This window comes from Panthera pardus, unplaced genomic scaffold, assembly GCF_024362965.1.
Source record: "Panthera pardus isolate Hobbes unplaced genomic scaffold, ASM2436296v1 HiC_scaffold_17, whole genome shotgun sequence".
NCBI lineage: Eukaryota > Metazoa > Chordata > Mammalia > Carnivora > Felidae > Panthera > Panthera pardus.
Window position 1 is genome coordinate 127838417 of NW_026526732.1, and position 11725 is coordinate 127850141.

At 40.0% G+C, this 11725-nt stretch overlaps 1 long non-coding RNA gene across 1 annotated transcript in view; it reads left to right on the top strand.

Moving 5' to 3' along the window:
• LOC109249432 (uncharacterized) overlaps positions 1 to 11375 on the top strand; it is a 49194-nt gene extending 37819 nt beyond the window's left edge. Inside the window, exons 3-4 of the long non-coding RNA XR_002072559.2 lie at positions 9174 to 9230; positions 10607 to 11375. This is a non-coding gene — a long non-coding RNA (uncharacterized LOC109249432). The remainder of the gene's footprint in view (positions 1 to 9173; positions 9231 to 10606) is intronic.
• The last annotated feature ends 350 nt before the right edge of the window (positions 11376 to 11725 follow it).

Below are 11725 nucleotides of genomic sequence, written 5' to 3' on the forward strand. Positions count from 1 at the left end.
CCAGAGAGCAGCAAGAAGGTGACATCAGAACCCTTCCTTGGAGCATTTCTCCAAGTGTGAGTAGGTGAAGGCAGGACTGACTGACCCTGTGACATAACTACAAGAGCCTCTTCTCCATACCATCCATGGTGCTTCAATCCTACCATCTTCATGTTATCTGTGGTATGTCAATCCCGCCATCACTGTGTTAGAAAAGCACCGCTGGGCCTCCGTTTCCTGCTGTGAAGCCATTGGTGGAACATCAGCAGCAGAGCTGTTCTAATGGACCTTCCCCCACTAAAGGGTTAGCCCCACTTGCTCCACAACCTCACAGAAGAGACTCCAAAGTGCAGAGGGCAGACAACTTGATACTTAGGCTGGGGGAGAAGCTTTAGGGATGGAGGACGAGTCTGAGAAGCTCCACATACAAAAAGGATTAACATGGCATAGGAGGCTGCCTGCAAGGGGTAGGCAGGGGCTGCAGGGAGGTAGACTGAAGGCTGTAAGATGTAGGCTGGGGGCCCGCAGGGAGGTAGGTGGGGGCTGCAGGGAAGGTAAGCTGGAAAAATCAGGGGATTGAGACTGACTGCAAGGTCAAGGTCAAGGTGAAACCTTGAGAAACAGATCAAAAGGCCCTTGGATTTGTCCTATTACATCACATCAAGGAGAGAGGCAGAAAGTAACACTAGCAGTGTTGTGATAGAACACTTCCACAGATTTTTACCCAGCACTTGACATTAGCCAGACTCTGTTAGATGCTGACGTTTCAAGAGAAGCTGTAAAAGACAGAACTCAATCAAGTATAAAGATACTGTCTTTTAGCAACTTTAACATTCTTGCTCCCTCTCTTTATGGCTCTGGGTATCCCCCCTTCTGATTAGCTAAGGACTCATCCTGTGTCACATGTTTTATACACATTGTGTCATTCAAATCTCTCCACCACTCTCTGAGATAGGGACCCTTTTTGCTTTTCAGCTGAGAGAATTGAGGCCCAGTGACAAGATTACCTAGGTTCCCACAGGCAGATTCAAAAATCAAAGCTGGTACATTTTTCTTCTCCTTTATGCCTACTTTCTTTTCTTTTCTCTCTCTCTCTTTTTTTATTGGTCTTTTTTAACATTTTGCAATATTTTATTATTTTTTATTTCTAATCAAGTAATAGAAACAAATATTTAAAAACTCTAATCATTCTAAGCTTGATCATGAAAAACAGTGTTTTCTTGTACACCTTCTCTCAATCGCTTTCCTGCTTTCCAGAGGCAACCCAGAGGCAACCACTTTCAAAATGTTGGCTAGTTCAATTTTAAATAACAGGCTAATGGTACTGTTTTTTGATGTGTTAATTTTAGACATTATTGTTTTCTAGTCATTAAGTTTTACCTCTCTGCTGAACACTGTCTACCTCTTCTAGATATACCTCTTTTTATCCAGTCGGTTCCCAGGGAGGCTGACCTTTGTGGATGAAGTGCACAGGTTCCCTAATCCTCTGGCTTTGGGTTGCCTCTGGTTAATGGAGGCATCAACAAGAGATTGGATTGGAGGGATGTAAAGGAGATGAGATATTTATTCTTCTGGATAGGACCCCTCCTCCCCTTCTGGCAGACAGCCCTATCTGTACAGCTGCTCTCTGGGATTCTGATAATTGCCCCTCCCCTTGCCCTTGAACATTCAGGCCTAGAAATGGCAATGACCCCCTGTTATTGCTAGCTCAGGGTACTTCCCTATCTTTGTTTTCCTAAGCCCTGTCCACACTTTGAAAATAGTTTCTGTGTTACAGTTTCACACCACTTACCCCTCCCCACCCCCACACAATATACTGTTTACTTCATTATTTAAAAAGAAAAAAAATGTTTATTTTTGAGAGAGAGACAGACAGACAGAACGTGTGCAGGGGAGGAGCAGAGAGAGAGGAAGACACAGAATCTGAAACAGGCTCCAGGCCCTGAGCTGTCAGCATAGAGCCTGACGCAGGGCTTGAACCCACAGTGAGATCATGACCCTAGCCGAAGTTGTACACTCAACTGACTGAGCCACCCAGGTGCCCCGTTTACTTCGTTATTAAACTACATAAATATTGCTGACTACATAGCCTAGTAGTAAGTTATAAATTATGATTACATTTTCTTTACTGAACAAATTTTTGTTTTTCCTGCATTTAATTGCCTATTTCTAAAAAATGCCTTAGTTTTCTGTATATCTGCTTTTAATTATTTCTACCTGCTTCATCAGATCTAATAAATGCCCTTAGGGGTTGTTTCTCAAAGGCTCAAACATTATTAGCTTTTTATATCTTTTTCTTGGGGGGGGAAGGTGTGTAAAGGAAGCCAGCCTTCACAATAAACAGAACTTGATCTATGCACTCTGAAATTAAGATCATAACTAACCCACTAACAAAGTGATGCGAACAGTTCAGGATTGTTTCATTGATCTTAAAGGTTTTACTGTCCTTGGCAAATATTGTGACGACTTGTAGAGAATAAATGTTTTACTAAACAAATGACTGAGACCTCTTTCAGGTGTGTCTTATCATCACCCCTTCAATAGTGCATTTTAAGTTTGCTGACGTTTAGTTATACGGTCTGACTTCTGACCTGCTGAGGACCACAGGGTTCATCTCTGCTGCCCAATCATCTCAAGGCCTAGCTAAGCACAAAGCAATTTTCAGATGTACTTGTCTGTAAATAAAAGTCAGGAGATTTTCTCTGGTCAAGAATTGATGTGCAACACGCCTCCTCCTCTGGCGGGTGAACATATTTTTATAATGTATTTCTTTTAAACATGAGATCTCTATTTAAAATCAGAAACTATGATTTTAGTTTTCACAAGTTTTTCATAGAGACCCTTCCCTGGAGCCCTCTGTTAGCTGGCCACCATGCTGGGACTCTCCTTTAACATCATCTGATACTTCCCTTTGGCCCTCCTGTGCTGGATTTCCTGTTTCCTGGAGTTTATATTTTCCTATTTTTTAATTTACTCCCTTGTTTTGCTGGAACACATCCTTTAGCAGCTTCGTAAGAAAGAAGACACATAAGGTAAATTCTCTTGTGTCCTTATGTGTCTAAAAATGTATTTACCCTATGCTTTACTTGATTTGTGGTTAGACAAGGATAGTTCGTATCATAGGAAGATCCTGGACTCACTTGCTCCCACTGACACAACAAACCTGCAGCTACATATGGGAAAATTCCCTCCAAAAAAGGCCTGCAAACTAGCTGAAGAGCTCTTCCACAACAAAAGATAAAACGACCACATGGAGAGAGGTGGGAGAGGAAAGACGCGGTCTTGCAAAAACCCTACTTCTGGTGCCGCAGCCCACAATCAGAATGGACCTTACAAATAAGGAGCTTCTCCTTCATTAGTTAGGAGTTTGTGCTCCACCTCAGACACCTCAAACTTTGGGACCCGTGCTGGAGAGACAAGGCCCCAAAACACCTGGCTTTGAAAACCAATGAAACCTATGTCCAGGAGACCCACAGGGAACAGGGGTTCCATTCTTAAAGGGCTCATGCACAAACTCACTTGCCCTGGGACACAGTACAAAAACAACAGTTTGAAAACTGCCTAGACCATACATGAGGGAGATTCATTTGCTAATTTTTTTTTCTTAATTTTTAAATGTTTATTTATTTTTGATAGAAGGGGGGGGAGGGGCAGAGAGACAGGGAAACACAGACTCCAAAGCAGGCTCCAGGCACTGAGCTGTCTGCCCACAGCCTGATGTGGGGCTCAAACCCACAAACTGCGAGATCATGACCTGAGCTAAAGTCTGCACTCAACCGACTGAGCCACCCAGGCACCCCATTTGCTAATCTTATAGCATTTAGAGGGGCAGTAACCTGCTTGGACTCAGGTTGAGGACAGAGGTGCTGACAAGCACCATTTTTGCATTGTCCCCTCTACTTTGCTAGTGCCAGCACGAATGGGGGCCATTTCTGTACTTTCCTTCTAATCTGTTAGCACTGGTGGATGTGTGTAGCCCCTGCACTGCTTCTTTGGCCCTGCTGGAGCTACTGGGTGAGTGCCCCCTCCTGTGCTGCTCCCCTAGCACTGCCCAAGCCATCAGGCAAGCATCCTGCTTCTATACCACTCCTGCAGCGCTATCAAAGCTTGTGGGCATGTGCAGACCACACAGGGGATGCCCTTTGAGCTCCTGGGTATGGTGGCCAGTGGGATTGTGTTTCTGGGCCCTATGGGTCTGCAACAATCAGAGAGATAGTTCTTGGCAGGCCACCACACCCAGAGCACCATAGAGACAGCAGAATGAGGTGCACCCCTAGTCTTAACTTGAAAAAGGCCTATTTTCTTGCCCTGGAGCTTCATCCTGAGGGGCAAGCTTCAGATTCATCACACATCTAGAGGCTATGGAAATGATCTCAAGGAATGTATGTATATTCTGCCTGCAAGATGCTCACTTCAGATGGAAGGTCACACACAGATTGAAAGTGAAGGGATGGAAAAAGATGTTTCAGGCAAATGGAATAAAAAAAAGCTGGGGTAGCCATACTTGTATCAGACAAAACAGACTCTAAAACAAAGACTAATAAAAAATAAAGAAGGGGTCAATCCAACAAGAACATGCAACGTTTGTAAATATTTAAGCGCCAAACATAGGAACACCTAAAGGGAGAAATTGATAACAATACAATAATAGTAGGGGACTTTAATAATACACTCACATCGATAGATAGATAGATCATCCAGACAAAAAATCTATGAGGAAACATTGGTGTTAAATGACACGTTAGACCAGATGGACTTCATGGATCTATACAGAGCATTCTACCTAGAAGCAGCAGAATACACATTCTTTTCAAATGTGCATGACATAGATCATATATTAAGCCACAAAAGGATAGATCATATATTAAGGTCACAAAATAAGTCTCAATAAATTTAAGAAGATTGCAATCATATCACATATCTTTTCTAATCACAAAGATATGAAACTAGAAATCAATTATAGGAAGAAAATTGGAAAAAAACCCCACAAATATGTAGAGATTAAACAACATGCTGCTGAATAACCAATGGATCAATGAAGAAATCAAAGGAGAAAAGTGGGAATGCAAGCTGGTGCAGCCACTCTGGAAAACAGTATGGAGGTTCCTCAAAAAACTAAAAATAGAACTACCCTACAACTCAGCAATTGCACTACTAGGCATTTATCCCCGGGTATACGTGTGCTGTTTCAAAGGGAAACATGCACCCCAATATTTATAGCAGCACTATTAATAGTCAAAGTATGGAAAGAGCCCAAATGTCCATCGATGGATGAATGGATAAAGAAGATGTTTGTGTGTGTGTATATATATATATATATATATATATATATATATATATATATATATATACATATAGAATAGAGTATTACTGGGGAATCAAAAAGAATGAAATCTTGCCATTTGCAACTACATGGATGGACCTGGAGGGTATTATGCTAAGTGAAATTAGTCAGTCAGAGAAAGACAAAAATCATATGACTTCACTCATATGAGGACTTTAAGAGACAAAAGAGATGAACATAAGGGAAGGGAAACAAAAATATAAAAACAGGAGGGGGACAAAACAGAAGAGACTCATAAATATGGAGAACAAACTGAGGGTTACAGGAGGAGTTGGGGGGGGGATGGGCTAAATGGGTAAGGAGCATTAAGGAATCTATTTCTGAAATCATTCTTGCACTATATGCTAACTAATTTGGATGTAAATTTTAAAAAATAGAAAATAAAATTTAAAAAAATAATAAAAAAAGGAAAAAAGAAAAATACCCTAACACAAATGGAAATGCAATATACCAAAAGCTGTGGCATGGAGCAAAAGCACTTCTAAGGGGTAAGTTTATAGTGAGATAGGCTTACCTCAATAAATAAGAGAAATCTCAAATAAAAAAAATATAACTTTACACCAAAAAGAATGAGAAAAAGAACAGATTAAGCCCAAAGTTGGTATAAGGAAGGAAATAATAAAGATCAGAATGGAAATAAGTGAAATAGAGGCCAAAACGACAATAGAAAAGATCAATGAAACTAAGAGCAGACTCTTTGAAAAGATAAACAAAATTGAGAAAACTTTGGCTAGATTCACAAAGAAGAGAGGCTCAAATAAATAAAATCAGAATGAAATAAATAAAATCAGAATGAAATAAGAGAAGTTATAACTGATATCAAAGAAATAAAAATAATCAAAAGAGACTACTATGAACAATTGAATACCAACAAACTGGACAACTAGGAGAAATGAATACATTCCTAAAAACATACCATCTTCCAAGACTGAATCATGAAGAAATAGAAAATCTAAATAGGCTGATTACTAGTAGGAGATTGAATCAGTAATCAAAAATCTCCCAGCAAACAAAAGTCCAGGACCAGATGGCTTTACTGGTAAATTCTATTGAACATTAAAAGAAGATTTAAAACATACTCAACTCTCCCCAAAAAATGAAGAGAAGGGAACATTTTCAAACTCATTTTATGAGACTAACATTACCCTGATGTCAAAACCAGACAAGGACACCATAAGAAAAGAAAATTACAAGCCATTATCCCTAATGAATATATATACAAAAATCCTCAACAAAATATTAGCAAACCAAATTCAACAATATAGTAACAGGATCATACATCCTGATCAAGTGGGATTTGTTCCAGGGATGCAAGGATGGTTCAATATCCATAAACCAGTCAAGGTGGTATACCATATTAACAAAATAAAGGATAAAAATCATATGATCATCTCAATGGATGCAGAAAAGGAAAAAAAAAACTTGAGAAAATTTAACATCAGTTTATGATAACCCTCAACAAAGTAGGTATAAACAGAATACCTCAGGATAGTAAAGTTGTTTTATGACAAGCCCACAGCTAACATCAAACTCAATGGTGAAAATCTTTTCTTCTAAGATCAGGAACAAAACAGGGGTGCCCACTCTCACCAGTTTTATTCTAAATAGTATTGGAAGTCCTACCCAGAGCCATTAGGCAGGAAAAAGAATTTAAAGGCATCCAAATTGAAAAGTAAAAAGCAAAACTGTCACTATTTGCAGACAACATGATTTTATATATAGAAAACCCTAAAGGCTCTGCCAAAAGGTGTTAGAGTTAGTAAACAAATTTGGTAAAGTTGCAGGGTATAAAATCAATATACAAAAATCTGTTGCATTTTTATATACTAACAATGACCTATCAAAAGGAGAAATTGAGAAAATGATCACATTTACAATACATTAAAAGAATAAAATATGTAGGAATAAATTTAACCAAGGAGGTAAAGACCTGAAAACCATAAGACACTGATGAAAGAAACTGAAGATGACACCCAAAAAATGGAAAGATATCCCATGGTCATGGGTTGGAAGAGTTAATAGTTAAAATGCCCATACTACCCAAAGCAATGCACAGATTCGATACAATCCCTATCATAATTCCAAAGACATTTTTTTCACAGAAATAGAAAAAAACAATTTAAAATTTGAATGGACCCACAAAAGATCCCAAATAGAGAAAGCAATCTTGAGAAAGAAGAACAAATCCGGAAGCATCACATTCCCAGATTTCAAACTATATTACAAAGCTATAGTAATCAAAAGAGTATGTATTGGCATTAAAAGTAGACACAGATCAGTGGAACAGAGTACAGAGCCCAGAAATAAACTGATGCATGTATGGTCAATTCATGACAAGGGAGGCAAAGATACACAATGGGTAAAGGATGCTCTCTTCAATAAACAGTGTAGGGAAAACTGGACAGCCACAGGCAAAAAGAATGAAACAAGACCACTTTCTTACACCATACACACAAATTAACTTAAAATGGATGAAAAATTTGGCCAGTCCTCCATTTTCACTTATTCCTACCTTACACTGTGTCTGACATCCCCAAGTCTGGAGAATCCCAGGTTAATTTTCTCCAGGGCACAGTCTCCCATCCCTGACTGAGGTGTGGGTGGGAGCACAGTACTGTGTATGGGGTGGGGGTAGTTGCTAGCAGAAAGGAGCAGGAAAGGGCACATGGAGGCCTGAGCAGCTCATGTTCAGGGTTTCGATCTGCTCCCGCATCGAGGCCTGAGACTCACACCTGTCGTTCTGGGTGCCTGGTTCCTCAAAGGCTGACAGCTGCAGGTTCTGGAGGAGGACTGGCCACCTCTCATGCTCTTGTACCCCTTTGCCCACCAGTGCACACCCTCACTTGCAGCTAATTGCTAAATCTTTACCATTTTCCTCTTTGCTTTCCATCTTTCAAAAACTGATTAAATCTTTCATTTGCTGAAGTCTCCTCTTCTGATCTCTTAATTCCTTTCCTGTCATCTTAGGGAAACCTCTGGATGTCAGAGATTTGGTTAGAAGTCCCTTTGGCTATGTTTGAGCTATTAGGTAGTGTGGCCTGCTGGGAGATCACCTCAGTTTCTGCTTTGAAGGTTTCTCCTCTTACAGTAATAACAAAATGTTGCCCATCTTTCTGTTGACCACTGCTGGTAAAAAGGACTCTCCCTTTCACCAAACTTTAGTCAGACTTCTCTGAACCCTCTTCTGAACTCGGCCTTGACCTTGGCCCCAATCCTGTCCTCGGCTTGCCTAGCCAGTTCTTAGCAAGAATCATGTTAGGTCAGGTTAGCAGTAATCCCCTACCCTTGATGCTCCTCTTGGTGATCCTTCACTTTTCTCCTTGGCTATAACAAATCCTCACTCATCCTTCTTATACTCAGGGTTGAGCTCCATCTTTCTGCTCTACTGCAACAGTCTTGGATAAAGTCTTCCTTACCATTTCAGCAAGTGCCAGAATAACTTTTTTCTCTAACACCAGTGATTGAGAAACAGTGCTTAATCAGGGACTAAAATGGGAACTGGAACGTTGGTCTTTGCCTCATAAGCACTTGGCTTGGCCTATGTAGCATAGGAGGTGATTTTCTGGGGCATGTTTCTTTCAAACTGTGAGCTGCAACCCATTAGTGTAGTGAAATCAGTTGCTAAGTCACAACCAACATTTCAAAAGTGAAATCAAGCAGAATTGGTAAACACCACTGGGCACTGCCTGTAGTTGGGGGAGATGTTGACTCATGAAACCTTTGTTTCAGTTCATGTGTCTGGGTATTGGGTCAAGGTGTCAATATATTCTGACTGGAAACTGGAAAAATCTGAAAGCCATTGGTTCTAGGAAGTGGCTTTGAACCTTTTGCTTTGTTTTTCTAAGAACAGCTCTGCCAGTCAGACTGACACTATCATCTCAACCTTAGTGGGGATGGATTTAGCAAGGTAAGTTCTCAGCCACCAGTGCTAATATACTGATTTCTCAGTCTCTTTTTTACTGTAATCTTTTCAGCATTATCCTTTGGTTAAGGCATTTTCCTAACTTTGTCTTGCTTAAGAAGGCCAGGATACATGAGAAGAACTTCATTTCTGAAGGTGATGAGTAGACAGTGAGAGAAGCACACCATGTCAGTACCAAACAGATTAAAAGCAATAGCTAAACTGACTCGCACATTTCTGTTTGGAGTAAAATGAAGCCTTTGTGAATAATCTGTATTTTAAATTATTAGCTCTTGGGAACCTAAGAAAGGAGCATCTGATTCAACTTTTTATTACCTCTTGGCGGGTGGTAGACATTGAGCAATAAAGGATTCGTGGCAAGATTTAATGCTTAGAATCACAATATAAGTAAAACTAATTCTACAGATGATTCTACAGAAGGACGATAGACCATTGGAGGCGCTGTGGCTGGCAATTCTGCCCATTTCTGCTGTGCCTTGAGCGGTTGTGATTTTAACTGGTCCACACCCCAGACCCTTCACAATTTTGTCTTGGGTAGGGAGAGAACTCAACCACTGGATACTCTAGAGGGTACACATGAGAGGTGGGTCACCCAAGGTTCAGGTGAGCCCTATGTGGAAAGTTAGTGAACCTCAAGGACCTTTTGGGAACCCTGAGACAGGACTTTTTGATCAGTCAAGAAATGGGGATCCATGTTAGCTTGGTTGTCTACCAAGAGCTGAAAGTAGTTGATTTTGCTACTAAATAGAAGAGTTTAATTTGGTGGGGATTTGTATTAACTTGATCATTTTGTTTAATGCTGACTAGTCATTTGGTGAACTCATATAGATAAAAAATCAGATTTTGAAGCAGACTTGATTCATCCGTGTCAAAAAAAAAAAAAAAAAAGGCGTATCAAGCCCAGAACTATAAACTAAAACACTTTACTTAAGGGAACAAAACACCTGAAAAGAAAAAAGAAAAAGAAAAGAAAATAACTGGACAAAGAAATAAAAAAAAATCTAGTATATGGAACAGACACATTTAAGTAAGAATTAGCCCAGGGGACTTATTTTTAATATAAGAATGCTCCTCCTCGTTTTCTAACCAGCCATCAAGTCTCTCAGTCCTTTCCTTCTTTCCCTTCCTTCAACTGAGTTAAATTTGGATGCTAAGGAAACCATGTGATAACTTTATTTTTGAATTCTTCTGTTTGGTTAAAATGGTGGGAAAATAAGTGACTCTTAAAAAGCTAGCTGCCAGGGGAAACATTTATGGATTAGAAGAAGCCAGTGTTGCTCTGTGGTTGCCCATTGTGTAAATGTCTACATTCTTTTTTTAATTGTTATTTAATTATTTATTATTCAGTATTTGTTTTACAGCCAAAGCTCCCTGGAAGAGGAAATTCCTTTCCTGCAGAGCTCTCCAGGAGAAGCAGAGAAAGATCTCAGCGCTCAGAGATTTGCTGGGATTGCTCTGGAGGCATGTGATAATGGTCATAATAGCACCAAGGAATGACATACTGTTGATTTGCTCTCAGGCACAGTACCAAGCATTTGACCTGAATTATTCAATCCACACACCAGTCACATGAGACAGGTGTTTTTAGTTGTCTCCATTGTATAGATGAAGAAACTGAGGTGGAGTGGGGTTAAACCACTTGTCAGGGTCAGTACCAGCATTGGATCCCTGCAGCCTGACCTGGGGTCCTTGGCTCTGACCAACTTGGTGATGTTGTCTCTTCCTGGAAGTTCTTACTGATCACTTATTGACAGATCAGGGGTTTCTTTATGGCAAGGTATATACAAAGGAAAGTGCCGATAGTCTTTTTATTTTTAAAACCTTCAAAGAAAGCAGAAAAGTTAGAAGCAGAAACAGAAGAAAAAAAGATTTAGATCAAGTAGTAATTATTCAATAACTCAAGTTTAGAAAGATACTAGATTTGGGGCACCTGGGTGGCTCAGTCGGTTAAGTGTCCGACTTCAGCTCAGGTCATGATCTCAGTTTGTGAGTTTGAGCCCCGCAATCTGTGCTGACAGCTCAGAACCTGGAGCCTGCTTTGGATTCTGTCTCATTCTCCTCTGCCCCTCCCCCACTTGTGCTCTGTCTCTCTCAGTCTCTCAAAAACAAATACAAATGTAAAAAAAAAATTAAAAAAAAGAAAGGTACTAGATTGTATGTGAGTTTTTGTATTTCTTTAAATCATCCTTTAAGCGATTTGCAGTGTCTCTCCTCTAATAAATAGACTTCGAGCAATTACATCATTTACACTAATATTTATAATTCTTGTAGTGGCTTCATGGTTTCTTTGTCCTCTCTTCTGTCAGACTATCTTGCAAGGTCCATCTGCACAGCCTCACATTTGCCCACATTTCTTCTAATGACAAAGACGTGACTAGGGATAGAAGTCACAGAAAGCCATTGGACGAAGGTCAACATCACTGCCTTGGAGATTGCTTTCAATCTGGGCCCTCTCTCTGGCTGTTCTCTTCCTAATTATT